We start from the raw sequence: 21,378 nt of genomic DNA, 5'->3' as shown, positions 1-21,378 counted from the left end.
TACTATATATAAAATAGATAACAAGGACCTACTGTAAAGCACAGGGGACTATATTCAACATCTTGTAATAACCTACAATCAAAAAGAATCTGAAAAAGAATATATATATACACACATACACACATCTGTATACACACATATATATGTATGTATAACTGAAGCACTTTGCAGTACACCTGAAACATTGTAAATCAACTATACTTCAATAAAATAAAAAACGGACAGTACTGTACTCTTACCAAAAATATAGAGTTCACAGGAAGAACTGGTAGTTCCATGTCTGGATTCACAGTGGAGAAGACAAAGGAAGAAACAAAGGGATATGAAGCCTGGGTGAGTGGAAACTTAGTTCCACAATCACCAGTACCAAGGTTGGGAATGGTTGCCAAGGTGGAGTGGACCAGAGGAATGAGGTATCTTAAAGCAATGGTGGATAACTGGGGGTCGGTAGAAAGATAAAGGCTGGGGATATAAATTAACGCATCATCAGAACCTGGTGAACTAAATAAACCCAATGAACACAAATTTGGAGTTTTACTGGGCATTTAAGTAGGAAAATAACGAACCTGTATAACCTTCAAATACAGACATGTAGTCGATCAATAAGTTATTTGTTGGTATAGAAAACATTCCCAGTTTACCAGTTTGTATGACCTTCCTCACTACCTCTGGTCCACTCACCACTGTCCTCTGCCCAAGTGCTGCAGTGGCCATCTGGCTGGTCTTGCTTGTATCCTCAGCCACCTGCAGTCTCTGCTCCACACAGCAGACCAGGTGATCCTTTGTGTGTAAGTCAGATCCTGTGGCTCTGCTTCTGGCCTGCAGTGGCTTCCTACCTCATTCAGAACATAAGCTGAAGCCCTTCAAAGGGCCTCTGGGGCCTGACCCAGCCCCTTCATCGGTCACCGCTTTCCCTCGCTCACTCTGTGCTGCCGCCCTTGCCAATTGCTGCTCCTCACACACATAGGCACACTGCCCCCAGGACCTTTGCACGTTCTCCCTTTGCTTGGAACACTCTTCTTCCCAGTGTCTGTAGGACTTGTTCCCTCGCCTCCTTCCAATCTTTGCCAATTGGGCCTTTCTTTACCCTCCTGTTTAACATGGCCATCCCCCTGACTTTCACTCTGGGCCTGCTGCCCTACTTTACCCTTTTCCCTCTACAACCTTTAGTGTCTTCTGATACCCAGACTGTTTACTTACCTGTGTGCCAGTCTGCCTCTCCAGAAGGGAGGTTCCATGAGAGCAGGGATTTCTGTCTGTATCACTCACCGTGGCAGCCTCAGTGCCTGCACAGCACCAGGGACTCAGTGATCACTTGTTAGGTGAATGAACAAGAGTCTGTTAGCAGCTTCTTTTTCGAGTGGCATTTTTGTGACATCTTTGAGATCAGCTGTCAATAATTTTTATCTTCATATCCAGGGATAATCAGCACTCAGTAAATGTTGAATAAGTGAATAGAACCTATAAAGTAAAAATGCTAACATGTTGCATTATCTAGTTCCAGAAATTTCCATTACTAAATGGAACCTTTAAATGGTGATGTGGGGAGGGGTGTGGAGGAATAGTTGCACTTCATTTAGCTGAACTTCCACTTGTGCTTCAGAATTAACATAGCAGTTTGGCAATTCTTTCATTATTACTAGGATTATTAATTGGATGCTATTTTAAAATTTGGCCCCTAAACTCTCAGCTGATGTTTTAGGAGATTATACTATACAGGGTGCAGAGACTGCTGGGGCTGACTGCAACTGTTCATGGCCAAGTAAGGAACAGCATAGGCAAGAAGCACAGGGTGGATTCAGTTGTGCCTCTGGGAGACCTGGTGACGATAGTTCATGGTCTCTGGGAAACAGCTGCCTGGGCTTCCTTCCGCAAAAGGGATCTTGATTTTGTTACCTGGTGGGTGCTTTTTATAAATAAATAAACAACCTTGAGAGACTGAGGGGGGTTAAAGAGAGAAAGGGAAGAACATTGTGCAGAAATTGTTCTTTATTTGGGAACATTTACTTGAGAGATCCCTCTGAAGTTTGCTTTTGTTTTATTTGGTATCACTTTCATCTCTTCCCAGGGGATGCATATGTCTTTGGAAGGAATGCATGCAGAAAAATAGGCTGTAGGAGACCTGAATGAGTTCTTGAAAATTTAACAAGCTTCTGAAGGACAGAGCAGCTCCAAGAAGCTGGGCTGCTACCGCATCTTGAAGGTTGAGATTTGGGAGGACCAGTGATGGTGTCCCCTGCTGCCAACATTCATGTGGTTTGTTGATGATATGACTAAAGGGCCAGGTTCTTATTTATATTTTTAGGTGGGGCTTTTTAAGGGAGTTCAGACAGTAGGGAAATAGAGCACACAGCAACTTGGAGAACAGCAGCAGCAGATAATGCCTTTGCTTAACTCGAGGGTTAAAACAATCCATAGAAAATTGTTTGGGGTTTTTCTGGCTGGTGAAAACACTGTACAGCCCTTGTTTTCAAATGCACTGTCTATAAAGAGTCAAAATAAAGCTCAAATAAAATTAAAGCCTAGAGAACGAGGCTGTACACACACATATCCCAATGATCGTCCATGTGACATTCCCTAAGGCTATTGCCTGGCATCATTTGGCAGGATGTTTAAGTCAATGGCAGAGCTATTTTCCTATCTCTGCCTAAAAGTGCCAGAGATAGACTGGGTGTTTGGTCTGGGGTCAAAAGGCATGAGAGAAGAAACATCAGAAACAAGCTTTTTTTGGTTTTAAATTGTCTTATCTGTGTTTGAACTCAGTTCTGTCCTAATTGAAAAGGACAACTCATGGGGTAACCAAGACAGTGAACTTTGGTGTCCAAGGTGAAAGTGAATGAGAAACAAAAATATTTCTCTGGTGAGTTTTGTGATGAGAAGCAGGAAATCTGACCCCATGGAGCTCTAAAGTCCTTCCTACATCTTTATCTTTTCCATCGAAGAGGTCACATATATTGCATAGCACAGTTCTTGGAGAGAGTCCTTCACTTTGAACAAATGAGTTAAAATGTTTATATCCAAAAAAATAAAAGGTGTATTTTCAGTAGAGTTTCTTTGATTAGGAAAAGAAAGACACTACTGTGTCCTACCATTATTTTCCTGATTGTCTGTTGTATTTTTGACAAGTGCCCTCACTTCCAAAAGTCTGTGTTTTAATTCTAAATTCATAATGATCTCTCTTATCCAACTGATAAGATTATCAAGGTTCTTTTTCCTCTGCTGTTACCTAGTGTTTGTAATTATCTTTCCTTAATGTTGGACAGGGGAGGGGATAAGGAGAGAATATACAGCAAAAATCAGTCATGTTTTATTCAGTGGCCCATCCTGTTTGTTGATTTCTCCATCCCTCCATCCATTCACCTATCCATCTATCCATCCATACATACATACATACATCTGTCCATCTATCCATCCATCCATACATCCACCCATCCGTCCATACATCCACCCATCCATCCATATACCCATTCATCCATCATCTGTCCATCCATTCCATCTGTCCACACATGAACCCATCTTATATTCATTGATCATATACTATGAACCAGGCAAGCTAGGATCTCTCCCATGAAGGAGAGTAGACCTAATTATAGGCATTTATAGTGGAAAAATGTTAAAATCAGGCAAATTCAATCATGGGAGGATGTTATCACCTGTTTTTAGGGGTTTCAGGGAAAGTTTCAGGGAAGAAGTACTGTCTCAACTGATACAGGAAGGGTGAATTGAAGTTTAGCTGGATGAACACTGCCTGGAAGGTCTTGGGTATGGTTAAGAGGTGAAGAAGAGTTTCCAGAAGAAGAGTTGTGTTTCTGATGTCCTTGCAAATTCAGAACTTCCCTAATTGAAGAATAATTCTGACAAAAGATGGTGGATATTTCCTTTTATCAGCTAATATGGCGCCACCCTGTGGCCACTCCGTAAACAGAGTTTAGCGTTCCCTCGTCTGGGCCAGCTTCGAAACTACAATTCTTGAAGAATTTTAACATTTTGGGTGGATTTAACATTGATTCAAATTAATGTGAGACCATATTAATGTTTTTAATATATTATTTCAAAGCTGCATAATTCACGTTCACATCAAATAGGACCAAACTCTGGAGAGTGTAGCTCATGGCCATTTGATGGAATTGAAAGTAGTTGAGCATGGGTAGCATGTAGACCAGAGAGCAGTAATAGGTTAGGAAGGAGATGGAGGGAAGGAAGAATAGCGGGAGAGGAGATGGATCATCAAAGGCCCTGATCATCAAAGGCTGTGAACCACGACAAGAGGATTGCAGTGGGTTGCCTTTCAAGAATGTTAAGGAGGGAATGGCAAGGTCAGTCTTAGGTTTTCCTCAAGTTTTAATAGAGCAAGTTGGAATTAGACTGAGGCTATGCATGGGTTTTGGATATTTGCAGAATATTCCCCTTTATTTATAATTAGACTTGGGTTATAAACAATATAAGCGTTCATAGTTTCAAAATACTTTTAAGTTTTTTGTTTTGTTTATTTGTTTTTGAAGGGTCCACTAAGTACCTTGGAAGAGACAACAAAATACATGGCTTAACCCCAAAAAGATTGGGTAGAGGCTCGACCCAGACTTGGGATCTAAGGTTGGGGGAGAATTTGATTAGCGAATCATACTTGGGGGTCCCTGGTAAAATAGGTTAAGGAAAACATGAGTTAGACAAAGTTAAACTTCTTTACTGTGGGACTTCTTAGAGCCTTGAAGGCATTCATGTCTGTTGTGAACCTTTATGATTAAGGCATGTAGCGTGTGCCACACTTGTTTCACCACTAAGGAAGCTTCACTCTGGAAATAGACATTATAGTCTGGCTGAGAGCTTGTTATCTATTGCCACAGTAATGCTGCGTAACAAGCAACTATAACATCTCAGTGGAATACAATAATAAAAATGTATTCAGCTTGCAAGTTTAGGGGGTTCAGCTGATCTTGATCTGGACTTGGCTGATTCCAGCTAATCTCACTCACATGTCTGTTTCTGGTCAGGTGTGGATTGGGCAGGCAGCTCTTCTGATCTGGGCTGGGTTTGCTCACATGTCCGGGAGTTCAGCTGGCTGTTGAATGATCTAGGATAGCTTTAGCTAGGAAGACTGGGGGTCACTTGTCTCTCCTATATATGGCTTTCATTCTGAGGCACGCTAGACCTAGCATGTTCTCCTGGCCGTGACAGAGGAGCAAGAATGAGAGCGAAGCCAGCAGTGCGTGTATTTTTCAGCATTTTCTTGTATCGTGTTAATATCTCATTGGTCAAGGGAGTCACACGGCCAGTCAGAGTAGGAGGACACTGCAAGGTTACATAGCAGAATGTAGATACAGGGAAGGAGGAGACTCAGGCTCTGTTTGCAGTCAGACCCTGGAACCCAACTTGAGAATTGCCTGTTGAGATCACAGTCAACTGAGAGTGAGGAATGAGGTCAGACTTTTCACTATGCCATGGCCACAGACTGTACTTTTAGTTCTGATAAGCAATCTCACAGATAGATGCCTGGCCCAGGTCAAGTGAGAGAGTGTTCATCTGGTTCCCCACAGGACTTCTATTATCTTTCTGTGGAATCATTTCAGGGCTGAAAGGATTATGGTCATCAGCTAGTTCTAGTTGCATTATGTTGGAAATGAATAAACAGAGACTCAGAGAGGTTAACCGGCCTGCCTAAAACTACTCAGCTTGCTAGAAGCCAAGCTGAGCCTGGAACCCAGATGTTCCTTTAATCTCATTGGGTTTTAATAACCTCAAAGAAACTGTGTTTGGGGTGAAGGGGAGGTGGTGGAAGGGACTGAAATTGTGTTTGCAATCATTGTATGTGAACAAATCACATTCCTTCTGGAGGGACTATAATAAAAGTAATTTTTAAAATAGATGATAGATGTCTTTGGAAGGACAAAGTAGATAGTTAAAAACTGAGTTGCTGAATACTGTGACTGGAGTTTTGTTTTTGTTTTTTTTTCGGAGGAAAAGTGGGGTGTGGTTTGAAGTGGGAAGGGCCCTCGGTTGGGTAAGTCATTTCCCTTACTACAGCCTTTGTTTCCCCACCTGTGAACATTAGAAAAGGAAAGCAAAATGAGGACTGCTTCACAAATTGGCACGTGGTCTTTGCACAGGGGCCATGCTAACCTTTGTATTGTTCTCGTTTTAGTATCTGTGCTGCTGAAGCAAGCACTGATGGGAAATCCTTGGTGATATGTTTTTGTTTTCGGGGTTTTCTCTCCTCTGCTCCCTCCACACTCCCAAGGATTTCTGCTGCAGAGGACTTCCGAGAAGAGAGGAAAGAATTTGTGTTCTAGCTCCTGCTTTGTCAAACAGCAGATAGAATCATGAAGGCAGATCTAGCCTTCCAGAATAGGAGTTACATGAACACCTAATTTAGCCGACAGGGGTGGGGAACAATTTATTCTATATAAATCAAATTTTGCTCATGAAAATTTACCCAGTTAATCATTATCAAATATACTAGATATTTTTTATGATGGAAATACTTCCACAAATATTACGTATATTCCCCTGATTTACTAAACAGAAAACAACGGAAACTTCGCACCCATTTAGACATCAGTTATTGAACTGGGTGGTAATACAGCAACGTGCCTTGTGAAGAGCCATGTAGTGAAAGGCATTTTCTATTGTTATTATTTGTGTTTGCTTAAGGACTGCTGGAGTATGTTGGACTACTTGCCATCAAACTGAGTTTTGACAGACATACTTTTTAAATTCTTTTTTTTTTTTTTTTTTTTGGCAGTGCCACAAGGCTGGTGGGATCCTAGTTCCCCCACCAGGGATGGATGGAACACAGGCCCCCTGCAGTGGGAGCGTGGATTCCTAACTACTGGACCGCTAGGGAAGTCCGACTTTTTAAATTCTTGTATTTTATTTTCAGAGTGTTTCTCCATACTTCCTTATTGTCAGTTGATTAGCTGTATTTTGGGGCTGCTCAGATAGATTTGTTCTCAGATCCATTCTTGACTGTTTCCTGTTCCGCTCCATGTTGCAAGGAACCATATTTCCCAGGCTCTCTTGCCCTCTGGTGTCCAAGGGGAGGTGTAAGGGTATCTCTCCGGGCCCCTTTCTGCTTTCTTTGGTATCTCTAGGAACAGCTGTGTCTCTTCCATAGCTTCTGCTCCCACCAAACTTCTTCTTTTTCCACAGCAGCCTATCCTGTTCTAGTCTTGCTGGTTGTCCCCAGTCTCTGGGCTCTGACAACACCTCTTCCTTCCATCATCCCTCCTGCTTAGGCAAGCTAGCAGTTCTCCACGGGTGCTGGTCTCTGGGCTGCCTCCCTGTTCCCTCTGTGGCCTCTCAGCCATTCCATCACTCTGTAACCATGCTCTTGACTTGAAAGATCTGGAGTAGTTTCTGTTTTCGGATTGTTTTGACGGATAACAGAGGTTGCCTTCTCTTGCAGCTGTCTCTCATTCTAATTTGCTTCTTGCCATCTACTCTGAGGACACCAGCCAGCTTAACCAGTTTACTTTATTGGACGTAAATATGCAAACCTGACTGAGCACTAGAGCAGAATAATCTAGAGCCTGGGCTCTGGCAGCACAATGTATGGGTTCCAATCCCAGCCAGACCACTCATTGGCTGTGTGACTGGGCAACTTTCTTAACCTTTCTGAGACTCACTCTTTGCATCTGAAAGATGAAAGTAATTGCAGTACCTATGCTGTCTCTTAAGGGCAACACCTATGGAGGGGAAAGGAAGGATGTGAGATTGGGCAGGGGGAGGAGCTGGGCTGCGATGCAGTCTTAACAGCAGCCTCAGTCAACCCCGCAGGGAGCTCTAAAGCGGGTCGGGCCTTTACTCACTGGTGTTGACTGCTGGAGGCCGCTGACAGGGGACGGTGCTTGACCTTGGGCGGAGCAGCTCTCGGAGTAGCAGGGGAATCAGTTCTTCAGTCCCCGGAGTGGTCTGGTCATTGCATCACAGTGTCCACCACACGTTTCTATGTGTGCAGTTGTGAAAGATAAATGGCGAATCCGTGAGAAGTGTGTTGTTTGGTGCCTAGTACTTGGTGAAGTCTCAACAATAGTAAGTATCATTATTGATGGATTAAATATAGAAGTCCAACAAGTGGACTTTATGATACCTAGTTAGGTATTTGGAGAGTTTTTCCTGACTTCCTGTCCATGACCCCATCCTAGAGAGTCCAGGAAAACCTGCCTAAGTGGTCTGTGGGTAAATAAGGTGCTGTGGCTTCTGCACGTACACTAGTAAACACATTTATATTTTTATACTAATGTTAATGTGGTATCTTTAAATATGGCTTACCCGTAGGTCCTTTTTTTTTTAAAATAATACTTATTTATTTTTTTTTTGGCTGCATTGGTTCTTCGTTGCTGCCTGTGGGCTTTTCTCTAGTTGCGGAGAGTGTGGGCTACTATGTTACGGTGCACGGGCTTCTCATTGTGGTGGCTCCTCTTGTTGTGGAGCACGGGCTCTAGGTGTGCAGGCTTCGGTAGTTGTGGCTCACAGGCTCTAGAGCACAGGCTCAGTACTTGTGGCACATGGGCCCAGTTGCTCTGCGGCCTGTGGGGTCTTCTTGGACCAGGGCTCAAACCCATGTCCCCTGCATTGGCAGGCGGATTCTTAACCACTGCGCCACCAGGGGAGTCCCCCATAGGTTCTTATACTTTATTTTCTGAGGTATTCAGGTATTTAGCATCAAATTCGATAGGCATTAATACAGCCCTTGCTTTTTGAACACTTACCATGTAGACACAGGGCTAAGCATGCATTCTCTCATCAGTTCTCAGGACAACTCTCTGGGTGCTAAGAGTCCCACTTAATGGTGAGGACCCGAGGTCAAGGAGGTTAAATGATCTGCCCAAGGTCACCCATTCAAGGAGTGGCAGCTAAGTTCCCCCACCAGGGCTGCAGCCCCAGACTCACATGCGCCTACGCTTTCAACTACACATTTTCACAATTTAAACAGCAGTAGGGGAAACCTTCTCCTCTGAAAATAACTCTAGCACAGTGTAGGTGTTGTTTTGGTAGAAACATTTCAGCTGCTGCCATAAAATTTGTCTCCCAAATGGCTCTGTGAGAGCAAAGCTGGGCAGACTCTGCTTGTGTTTAAGAAGCGAGCCTTATGGCTCAGCCACAACACAAATGATTTGTTTTCCTGGCCTTGTTGGCGAAGTGATTTAATTTCTGGATTTCCCTGAGGAAAAAGCTGAAACAAATAAATTTCTTTGTAATTGGATGTTTAAGGAGGAGCCACGTGGGAAAGTCATGATGGGAAGCCAGGTACGTTTTCATTCACTGAGTGATGCAGTGAGCAGGGCAGGGTCGGGGAGCGGGGTAAGTGCATGGGCAGAATTCACTAGGTAGTTTTACGTCCTAATATTTGGCTCTCTGCTTTTCATCAGTAAATGATTATTATAATCATCTAAAGCCCCACAAGCAAGGTGGGTGTTTAGGAAAGTGGGTGTTCATCGTTGGAGAAGAGCAAGTTAGGTCACATTTCTTTATATCTGAATAGAAGTAATGCCTCTTTTTCTGTAGAAAAAAAATACTTTTTCAAAATTGGGTGTATGGCACTAATGAGAAGTCTAGGAAGCTGTAAGGTCAGGGATTTCTAAAAGTGTATTCTGAGGATCTCTATTTCTTGGATATATCAGTTAGGATAGTTTGGGCCATCTATAGCAAAAATGTAAAGTGACTGTGACATAAAGTATAATATAACAGTGAAAATTCATGCAAAAATATTCAGAGTTAGGCCCTCTGTGATTTCACAGTATTGTCAAGAGTCCAGGTTCCTATCTTTCTGTCTCATCCTCCTAATCCTGTGGCTTCCATTTTCAAGGTCACTCTGGGGCCAGTTTAGTTTTGGCCACCATGTCTGCAGTCCAGATGGGCAACAGAAGGGAGGCCTCTTAGTGGAGGCAGCTCCCTCAGTTTCTGCAGCCTTCCTGGAAATTCCATAGAACACTTCCATTTATATTTCATTGGCCAGTATGTGGTCACATGGTCAGACCTAGCAGCAAGAGAGCCAGGTTGACAATACATTCTGTGATGTTGGGCATGTTACAGCCCTCTGAAACGTGCAGTCACCTCATCCATTAAAAGGGTGCATGGTGATCCCTATCTCAGTGTATTCAAGAAATTATCTGAAAGTCACATACGACCATTGCTCATAATACCTAACGCTGACATGGTACTAACCCTGTGCTGGGTGCAGTTCTCCACAAACCTGTGAGGTAGGTGCTCTGATGATCCCATTCATAGTTGATGCTACTGAGGCACGAAAAGGTTAAGTAACAAACCAAGGTGTTGCAGACCCGAGGTTTGCACCCAGGCACCAGGTGGCTGGTCCTATCTCACAGTCAGGCTGAAGAATTGCCTCTGAAGTGTGAGTCACTTAAAAATGAGAGAAATAAAGGTCTAATTTTGACAGAATTGAGAGGGATGGGAACATGACTTAGGTTTTTAAAATTAAGTTTGGATTCTTAGTACAGAGCCTGCCCTGACAATTTAAATACCTATTTCTTGCAGGTGCATTTGACATTCAAAAGCAATCAGATTGTATTATCTGTTCTTTGAGGGATTACTGGGTTCTGTGCATCTTGAAGGTTACATTTGCAATCAGCATTAATTTCATTGTTAAGCATTTTCCTTCACATTAGTTACAGGGTCCTTTCTTTTTCTTTTCGTTTTTTCGTCTTTTTTTTTAAGACTAGTCGGGTTCTAGTGGAGATGATAAGTTGTGAGATTAGGTGGGACAACGCACTCAAGTTCATTGTTCAAAAAGCCGTATTAGCTGCAGAGAGTGAACTCAGAGCTTGGCTGAACCGTGTGGGTCGCTAATCTAGTGTCACAGAGCAGTGTGCTTTGTTCTTCCCCTTGAACTGGAGTGGGGTGAGGAAGGCACAGGACGTTAATTGATTCTCCCACTACATTTTATGATTCATTCAAGGGAGTCACACTAAACTCCATAAACAAAGGGAGGAATTCCCCTGGAAGCCAACGTCAGAGAAAATCATATGAAGAAAAAGATAAGTGATGTCCATTTGCTTTTCTATTTGTCTGAGTCCATTCAGGCTGCTATAACAACCTACCACGAACATGGTGGCTTATAAACAGCAGACATTTATGTCTCACAGTTCTGGAGGCTGGAAGTCTGAGATCAGGGTGCCAGCAGGGTCCAGGGAGGGTCCTCTCCTTGGTGCAGACATTCCTTGTATCCTCACATGCTAGAAAGGGCTCAGGAGCTCTCTGGAACCTCTTTTTTATAAGAGCAGTAATCCTATCCTCCAACCTCATGACCTAAGCACCTACCAAACGCCCTACATCCTAATACGGGCATCTTTGGTATTTCGTGAATATTGGGGGGACACACAATTCAGATCATAGCAATATTCAAGCAGATTTTTAAAAAGTCATTGCATGTAGAATGGTTATAATTTAAACAAAAAGTCATTTATTGGAGCAATATTTACGAAAAGAGAGCAGTGCTTGGGATGCTGCATAATGAGGCAGAATGTTAAAATGTTGGTGGGAGGACCCGTGTGCCTGGCTGTGATTACATTTTGGTTGGTGCCGTATGGATAAGGAATGGCAGCCTTGTCTTTAGCTCTTAGTATATTGAAATATTGGAATCTCTAAGTAGAGAGGAAAGGAAACTATAATGGAATTCAAGACACTGCACTTGATTTTCTGGCTTCCAGGGCATCACATGGGTTTAAAACCCTCCTTAATTGGCTGCATTTTTAATTAAAGGAAAACAGAAGGAGCTTTTCCTTTCACCTATACATGAGCCCATGAAGAAATCTCTACCTTATCGTGTAATCCACAGGCCAGAGGATCGAGTTTGAATAGATCATTATTTACCCAGATATATTTATAAAATACTAGTAATTTCACTAGTAATAACTAATTTATATGGAATTCTTGCTATATGCCATGTACCATTTTAGTGTTTTACTTGTAATAACCCCTTTATCCTCACAATAACCCTTTGAAGTAGATACCATCATTACCACTATTTTACAAATGAGGAAACTGAGGCACAGAGATCTTAAGTAACTTACCTAAAATTACACAGCAAGGGAGTTGCAAAGCTAAGATCTAAACCCAAGCTGCTTTTTAATCGGTACCGTACAACATTTCCCAAGTATCAGTCATTCATATACCACCTTCATGCTTTTTGCCATGATTGTATTCTCCTTCTATTATTATTTCTTGTTTTCCACTTTTATTTAACTGAAAATATAAATGTATTTAAAAAGGAAATCTTCAATTATTACCTTAAATGGAAAACTATCCAGTGCCACAAATAGTAGAGATAGCCAATAAAAATTAAAAACTGAAAACCAAATAATGTCATTCAGTCCTAAGTAGATGCCAATGCCTGCTGAAACCCAAGTCAGAGACCTGCCTTCACTGTACTGAGAGAGAGAAAGAGGAGAGAGAAGAGCAAAGGTTAGAGTGAGTTTGAAGACAAAGTTGAGGCTCTCTCTTTTTTTTAATATATAAATTTATTTATTTACTTTTGGCTGCGTTGGGTCTTCATTGCTGCACACGGGCTTTCTCTAGTTGTGTGGGTGGGGGCTCTTCTTTGCGGTGCGCAGCCTTCTCATTGTGGTGGCTTCTCTTGTTGTGGAGCATAGGCTCTAGGCACGCAGGCGCAGGCTCAGTAGCTGTGGCTCATGCGCTTAGTTGTTCCACAGCATGTGGGATCTTCCAGGACCAGGGCTCGAACCCGTGTTCCCTGCATTGGCAGGCGGATTCTTAACCACTGCGCCACCAGGGAAGTCCTGAGGCTCTCTTTGATGTTATCAGAAGGGGTGTGTGTGTGTGTGTGTGTGTGTGTGAGTGAGAGAGAGATGGAGAGCCACCTTTCTTGATTCCGTGTTACACTCTGGGAATCATTTGTCTAAAATATGAAGGTGTGGTGCTATCTTCAGAATTAGGGAAAGTGAAGCGGAGGATGCTGAGATGAATTCAGGCCTCTAACAGTTCAGCCAATCCAGGCAACGGTATTGTCTGAATTACTAACCCTAAAGTCACTCGCTAGTTCATCTGGTCCCTAGACGATCCTTTCAGGTTGCTTTGTGGAAAGGACTGTGGGTAGTTTTCTTTCTTTTTTTTTTTTTTTTTGCGGTACGCGGGCCTCATTATTGTTTTGGCCTCTCCCGTTGCGGAGCACAGGCTCCGGACGCACAGGCTCAGCAGCCATGGCTCACGGGCCCAGCCGCTCCGCGGCATGTGGGATCTTCCCGGACTGGGGCACGAACCCGTGTCCCCTGCATCGGCAGGTGGACTCTCAACCACTGCGCCACCGGGGAAGCCCGACTGTGGGTAGTTTTTACCAAAGTTATTATCTATAGAAGAAGGTCTAGTTACCCCTGAGTTTTAAACCAAACTATTAATACTTAGAAAATGGCCTTAAATTAAGCCTTGCTTCAACCTTGACACATACCTAGTGGTTTGAAACTTTAGAGAATCTTAGGCCTCTTTCAAGGACATACTGGAGATCATTGGAATGGTGTCCCTTTCTTTGTTAGTAGGATAACATTCTCTTTATATGTATATATATCAAGAGCATATATATATATATATATATATATATATATATGCTCTCCATCATTAATTTAGGGTTATATTTTGATTATGGTGAGAAAAGCAGAAGGGATCTTTTCATCTCCCAGTTTAACATAAATTATGAGACTCTGTGTTTTCATGTAATGAAGAGGGATCTTCCTTTTAATTCACGGGTCTCTGTAAAAGCAATTCATAGACATCAGCAAGACTCATCAATGTTAACAATAAATTAATCTGCATCTGAAGTTTTTACTGATTATCTGATCACATAATTTCCACATATTCTGATTACATTTTTCAGATGTTTTACACATTATATGAATTCTTAATCAAGCTGATTCTATAAGCAGTGCCCTTTCTATGCAGGGTGAGCCTTGTCACGGAGAGAGTGCAGCTTGACGAAAGGTTTAGCAGAAGATGGTGAATGAAACTGGCTTCATCTTGCCCAGCATCCCTATTTCCATTTTTAAATATTAATATAGCTGCAAATAGACAGCATGATATTAAACATAACTTATGTGGCTGGTGAACTATTATAACTGTTTGCTGTTCAGTGTGCTGGTGAACTTCAGAAAGCTTCTGATGGAGGTTAGGCCGGATTAGTTGCTCAGGGTTAGGGAGCAGAGGTGGGAAGCTTGGGGAAGGACAGGTGAACATCTGTCTGCACTAAAGCTGCTACGGATTGTGTCTCCAAGGGGCTGCCACGCCACTCCAGCCAGGACAGTGTGGTGGGCTGGATGGGCTGCTGTTTGGTGGCAAAATAGAGAACACCTTCATTTGCAGGTGTATCTGGTGGTGCTGTGATAGGTTTCATCTGATCAGTAAATTGTGGTCAGGGCCGATCTCTAACAGTTCTACTGGGGTTTATTTATCTATCTATCTATATCTATCTATATATCTATATCTATATATATAGATAGATATATATATATAGAGAGAGAGAGAGATGTTTTATTGAAGCATAGTTGATTTACAATGTTGTGTTAATTTCTGCTGTACAGCAAAGTGATTCAATTATATTTATAAATATATAAATTCATTTTTATATTCTTTTCCATTATGATTTATCATAGGATATTGAATATAGTTCCCTGTGCTATACAGTAGGACCTTGTTGTTTATCCATTCTCTATATAAAGGCTTATATCTGCTAACCGCAACCTCCCAGTCCATCCCTCCCCCAGCTCCCCTTGGCGACCACCAGTCTGTTCTCTATGTCTGTGAGTCTGTTACTGTTTTGTAGATAAGTTCGTGTCATGTTTTAGATTCCACATATAAGTGATATTATATGGTATTTGTCTTTCTCTTTCTGACTTACTTCACTTGGTATGATAATCTCTAGTTGCATCCATGATGCTGCAGATGGCATTATTTTGTTCTTATTTAGATCCAGCCTGTGACTAGGTTTTAGAAACCAGAACTAGCTCTGGAAATGTGTCCTGGTTTCAGGAATAAGATTAGTGAAGGTCGGGGTAGTTAGATTCTCAAGGCATGGAACACGTCTGTTTACTCACCAGTGTACATCTGGCATCTGACACAGTATTGGGTGTATGGCAGGCACTCAGGATTTAAATAACATGTCGAATCAATGAGGGAACAGAGTTAAATTGAGCAACTGATATTTCTGGCATCATATCATTTTTGCTTGGGGACAGGAAACCACAACAAAACTGGTGTGTGTGTGTGTGTGTGTGTGTGTGTGTGTGTGTGTGTTAGAGCTTCCTTAAGAAATAAAATCAATTTCAGTTTTTGGAACTGAAAAAGAATACAGAGAGTTATCTTGGAGTGAGTGGCTGGTTTCCCACAATAAGTTTCCCTGATTGAAAAAGATATCTCCAAGCTCTTTCAGAGACAGAGAAAGAGATAACGATGACTTCTGTCCCTTTCTTTTTTGTGTCTGTGCAGGAAGAAAGAGCCTGCCAGGATTTAGAACAGAGAGAAGCCATGTGGAAAACAAATAGTTTTCTTCTAGACTGTGGGTCTCAAGGATTAGTAGAATATACGAGGAAATAAGGTTCTTTCTCTTGGGAAATTACGAATGCTGGCGGCTTGAAATAGCATGAAAAAGAGTTTCAGTAGCGGCCGGTCTTCAGATAGTTCGCTGGAGAGAAGAGGGGCCCAAGTTGAGTGAAAGCAGAAGGAAAAGTCATGTTATGTTAGTGAGTAGTTAAAACAACGCAGCCTGGAACAGAAAGGCAGCCCCCATGTTCTTAGCACCTACTGTGCATCAGGCTGTGGGATATACATATAAATATTAACTATTTTGAGACAGCTGTTATTTGAGATGTCTTATATTTTTCAGATAGATGCTATTATCCCCATTTTACACATAAGGAATCTGAAATTTATAAGGAGGTCTATGATCAGTCCAGAGACACATTAACAGCTCATATGTGTAATGGGGCTAAAGTTTGAACCCAGACCTGTCTGATTCAAAAATCCAAGTTCTTTTCCCGGGTGAAGCCATTTTTTCCTTTCTTATAATTGTATTCTATATTTAGCAATTATCTCAAGTGGTTCATAGCTTTTACCAATTTTACAGGAAGAGTTCTATTTTTATAGGGAAGGTAATGTTGGATTGCGGACTCAATGTTTGGGTTTTCAGCCAGCTATGCCTGGGGGGCAGGGGGGAGTCATGGTGATGGTTGGGGGAATATCCAGGTGGTCCAAATCCTTGATATTCAAAGCATGCACCTGGGACCAGCCACAGCAGCATCACCTGGGAGCCTGTTAAAATATAGGGTCTCAGGCCCCACAGCCAACCTCTCAAATCACAGTCTGCATTTTTCAACAAAATCCCCAGGTGATTTATTTGCATGTAAAAGTTTGAGGAGCTCTGGTCGAAATTACTGTGATTCCAAAGCAGCTGAGTGGTTGGCATATTATGTGAAAGCAATGATACTAGATAATGACAGTAATAAGTTATTATCCCAGTTTATTGAGTACTTACTGTATACCAGATGATATGTTAAGAGTTTTATGTAGATTTTCTTATTTAAAAAATTTCATTAACCTGGGTAGTGGTGATTTTTGTTCCTCTTTTAGAGATGAGAAATCTAAACCATACGGAGGTTAAGTAACTTGTCCCGAATTAAATAACTCTGATGCCAACTCCGGTGTGTCCGATCCCAACCTGTTGCTGTCCAGCTTAACTACAAACCAGGAGCTCCTGATCACTGGTGTCTGACTGGTGATGATAGGGAAGTTTGAATTACAGCACAGAGCACTGCCAGTTTACAAATCAAGTTCTGTGAAATGAATTTTACTTTATTGACTCTAAATGGTGAGACAAAAATAAGGTTATCTTTCTTGAATAATATCTGACATTGCTTATGCCATGCGTTGTCTATTTTATTTTTCTTGGAGTAGAATAAATTTTAGACAAAAGAATTTAGGAAGCTTTTTTTTTTTTTTTTTTTTCGGTACGCGGGCCTCTCACTGTTGTGGCCTCCCCCGTTGCGGAGCACAGGCTCCGGACGCACAGGCACAGCGGCCATGGCTCACGGGCCCAGCCGCTCCGCGGCACGTGGGATCCTCCCGGACCGGGGCACGAACCCGTGTCCCCTGAATCGGCAGGCGGACTCTCAATCACAGCGCCACCAGGGAAGCCCTAGGAAACATTTTTATTGTCCTCTGGATTCTGTTCTAACTTGAAAGATAACTACCTTCTTTACTTTTTACTGATGATTATTAATAAGATACGATTCAATAATCCTAATCATATTAATAGACTGACTTGATACTGATAATCAGTAATGCAATAAAAGATGTTGAACGCAGCTAGCATGAAGAGTTAGAGGAGCATTGTTGAGTACATACGTTCATGTGATAGCTTTTGTTGCTTTTTTCTTCGCAGAGTGCTCCTTTTTTTGTTTTTGTCAGATCTTTTTGTTTCATGATTCCCTAGGTGGATGATGCATATGGACTGAATTGGCAGTGTTTGTTAGAATGTCATTACCATGCTTTAAAGTAATGTTCTCTGCTAATTTGTCCTTTGTTCCCTGGAACAGTGAGCTGACTCCCATGAGTTTACTGGGTTGTGGGCTTTAAACTTTCTCTTTAGCAAGGTTGGGAGGACCAAAGGCACTGTTGTTTTGGTCTTCAATCCATAGACTTTTGGGAAAAAAAGGATGCAAAAAATGTGATTTTTGTGTGTTTTCGGGATTTGGGGGAGAGGAAGAATGGAAGAAGGAAGATCTGCCTGAACCTAAACATTTTCTTGTTTATCATGTCACAGTAAAAGAATATGCTAATCCTTTCTTAAATTTCTAGATAATCATAAATAGATTTAATATACTATTAAGAGCTACTAGGAGGAAAGATGCTATAGAAGTATATTAAAGGCAATTGGAAAGGATGGCATTTACTTTGGAAACACAACCTTTATTCATGTTCACTGCTCCTATAGTATTTCATTGTAGTAACACTGGTGTATCTTGTTGAGGTTGCTTACCTGGCAGTGTCAAGTATATAAAGCTGTCTGTATCAACTAATTAAAAAAAAAAGCTAAAATATAAGCCTTTTCTTGTTCTCAGTAAATTTTTTATATCCTTACCATTTGAAAAGGCTATTCTGTAAATTCACAGACCTTTCCAGTAGTGTGCTGGTAAATGTTTAACAGCTGGCTCTGAGAAGGGGGAGAGGGAAGAAGCTTGTTTTGTATTGTCTGCTGATTGCTGTGGTGTAAATACTCCCACTGTGACTGGAGATGGGAAGAAATACACCCAGCTGTCTCCTGCAGGAGGTGCAAGTTGGCTCAGCACACCAGTGATTTAAGCACCAGGAGATTTGAAAGAGAAGAGGCAGTTAGAGAGAGACAGAGGACAGACAGGAAAACTAAAGCATGTAGAAAACAGGAAGAAACTTAGAGCAAGTTGGGAGGTGCAGGGTTCTGTTAAAGGACTTTGGGTATAAGTGTCTATTCTTTTCCCTGAAACTGTGGAGATGAAAAAAAAAATTTACTAACAGTGGGGGAAAACTTTACTAAAAGTAGGAAATGGCTGTAGGCCAGAAGACTGAAGAATATCTGCCAAATTTGGTGACCTTTGGAGCAAATCCAAAGAATATCAAAGTATGTCTCTCTTAAAGCCCCAGGAGGCAGAGGCTCTGTAAGACCAAGGCAGAAAGCCTTTACTTGGAAGACAGCTTGGAGGTACAGGTGTGTCTCTGGGAATGCAGCCCTTGTTTCTGGTTTGATGTTTTCTTTGTTTCTTGATTATGCAATATCCTCCGTGTTTCTTCTTTTTTTTCCTCTATAATTTAGGTTTATATTGTGAACTTTACTTGCTTGTGGTAATAAATTATATTACTTATTATTTTTATATTACCAAGGTTTATAATATTTTATTTTTTTAATAGTTACTGTACCTTTGTTTTTTCCAGCTTTATGGAGATATAATTGACATATAACATTGTGTAAATTTAAGGTATATGACACGATGATTTGATATACATATATATTGTGAAATGATTACTACAATAAGGTTAGCACATTCATCACCTCACAGCATTACCTTTTTTTTTAAATTGAAATTTAGTTGATATAGTATGTTGTGTTAGTTTCAGGTATACAGCAAAGTGATTCAGATATATATATATATATATATATATATATATATATATATATATATATATATATACTCCAACTCAGGGGTTGGAGTTTGTATTTTTCTAATGCAGCCTTGTGACATAATTTATTTTATAAGCAATTTAATTGCTATTTTACAGATGTAGAAATACCATCCCATGTCTTCTGGATCACTTCCTAAGTAAAATATTTTTCTCAACCTATTATAGTGGTCTCTTCAGGAGAGTATTATACTTATAATTGCCTTTATTCAGTAGAATCTGTATTTATGAACAAAAGACATAGTTTTTCAACTATTTTAAATATCTTATTATTACAAGCATTAGGGGAATATACCTCACTTTAGAAAGAAGTCTGTCTTTAAAGGGACATGATTTGGAAAAATAACTTGTGTGCCGTAGTTTGTTCTGGAGTAGTCAGGGCGGATGAATGAGGGGTCATTGTGACAATTATCTCAGTGGAGCAGCTGTGAACTGCCAGTCTATCCTGAAAACCTGCTTTTTCACCTAAATGAGAACGGCAGGATGGATGTCCAGGGATTGCTGGGCGCGCAGGGCTCTGGGATTTGAGGGGAGGGGAGGCGTTGAGGGGGAGGGGAGGCGTTGAGGGGGAGGGGAGGCGTTGAGGGGGAGAGGAGGCGTTGAGGGGGAGAGGCAGTCAGGTTTTACACGTGCTTTGCTGGGGGCACACAGCTCAGTTTCTTCCTCTTGAATCACGTGTAAAGTGGTTGAAATGTGCACATATGGGTGCGGTTGGTATGGCGTTTGGGTGGTGGTTACTCCTGCCTTGGCATCGGTATTTTGGCTGGGGTGCCCACTCTGTAGGATACACTGGCTGAATGTTCATCCCTGAGATCTGACGTTCAACTTTGGAGGGCAAATGGGTGACCTGGTACAGCCACTTGACCACCAGAGCAGCTGCAGGGGCTCCAACAAAGTGTCGGACTGCTTGAGGGCTGATACCGTGCTGTCGCTCGTTTTCTAGCATATGAATGGAATGAAGGAGATGCCCATTAAATACACGGATAGTCTGCTTCTGTTCCTCATGTTTCTCTTTGGAAAACACATTTACCGTTTTATAATGCATAATCTAGAAATTGATCACACTGGAATTTCATAGAGGTTAGTATAATTTGGAGGTAGACAGGAAGCCTAATATTTAATGGCTTTTCTAAGTGCTTTGAAAACTCATCATAATGTCAGGTGTGTTGCTTAAGAATTGGCAAGTGTAATCTAAAGTTATTAGCACTTCCCAAATCTGTCTCACAAAATACAATTCCCTCTGGATGCCCCTCAAATAAAGGGTCCCATGGTTAAATAATTGGGGGAAAATGCATAAAATATTTCTTTTAATATATGGATGATGAACATGAGTGTATTAAAAACAGAAATTCTGCCGTGTAGGAGTCTGTTGACATTAAGTTAGGTTGACCACCTTGAATCTTTACTCTTGGAACCTTGTTTTGTAAAACATTTTACATTCTCTGGCACATTTGGGAAAAAGCTGATTTTCATTTTATTTTGAGCCATGCTAGCACTTTCGGGCGAATAAATCAGGAGACGTGTGTGTGTGTGTGTGTGTGTGTGTTAGTACCTTAATTTGATGTAGAATTAAAATACTCTTTTTTTTTTTTTTTTTTTTTTTTTTGCGGTACGTGGGCCTCTCACTGCTGTGGCCTCTCCCGCTGCGGAGCACAGGCTCCGGATGCGCAGGCTCAGCGGCCGTGTCTCACAGTCCCAGCCGCTCCGCGGCATGTGGGATCTTCCCGGACCGGGGCACGAACCCGTGTCCCCTGCATAGGCAGACGGACTCTCAACCACTGAACCACCAGGGAAGCCCCTAAAATACTCTTGAGATTTATTTCTAGGGCTGAAGTCTCCACATTTTACTATCTTTGCAAAGGATATAATCTCCAGATCTCACTTTAGATGTTAGTTCTTATATATTTTTCTTTAGATCAGCATTAGTTGTAACTTAAAAACGTAAAAAGTTTTCTTTTTTTCTTGGACACTGAAGGTGTTACAGAGGAGGAAAATAGGCAAAAGGTGGCAGCCAGATGGGGAAGTTGAAACAAAGATTCTCAGCAGCTCACAAGTTATTACAGTTCCTGAATGTGGATAATCATTTGGGCCTTCCTTTAGGTTTATAGCTTGAATTTTCATAGCCTTCATTACAGAAGAACCAAAGATTTAAGGACGAGTTCAGGTGTAGGTTTCAAATTTTCCTTTTCCTGTTGAGAAACCCCAGCC

At 41.6% G+C, this 21,378-nt stretch overlaps 1 protein-coding gene and 1 non-coding gene across 14 annotated transcripts in view; one reads left to right on the top strand and one right to left on the bottom strand.

The window, feature by feature from the left end:
- PLCB4 (phospholipase C beta 4) overlaps positions 1–21,378 on the top strand; it is a 422,343-nt gene that overhangs the window by 80,864 nt on the left and 320,101 nt on the right. The gene's annotated exons all lie outside the window — the stretch shown is intronic.
- Positions 6,060–6,163, bottom strand: LOC117308411 (U6 spliceosomal RNA). The gene has a single exon (XR_004522390.1). It is a non-coding gene; the product is annotated as a U6 spliceosomal RNA (small nuclear RNA).

This window comes from Tursiops truncatus, chromosome 15 (genome assembly GCF_011762595.2).
Source record: "Tursiops truncatus isolate mTurTru1 chromosome 15, mTurTru1.mat.Y, whole genome shotgun sequence".
Classification (NCBI taxonomy): domain Eukaryota; kingdom Metazoa; phylum Chordata; class Mammalia; order Artiodactyla; family Delphinidae; genus Tursiops; species Tursiops truncatus.
Note: the sequence above shows the minus strand (reverse complement) of the source record. Positions and strands in the feature narration are given on the sequence as shown.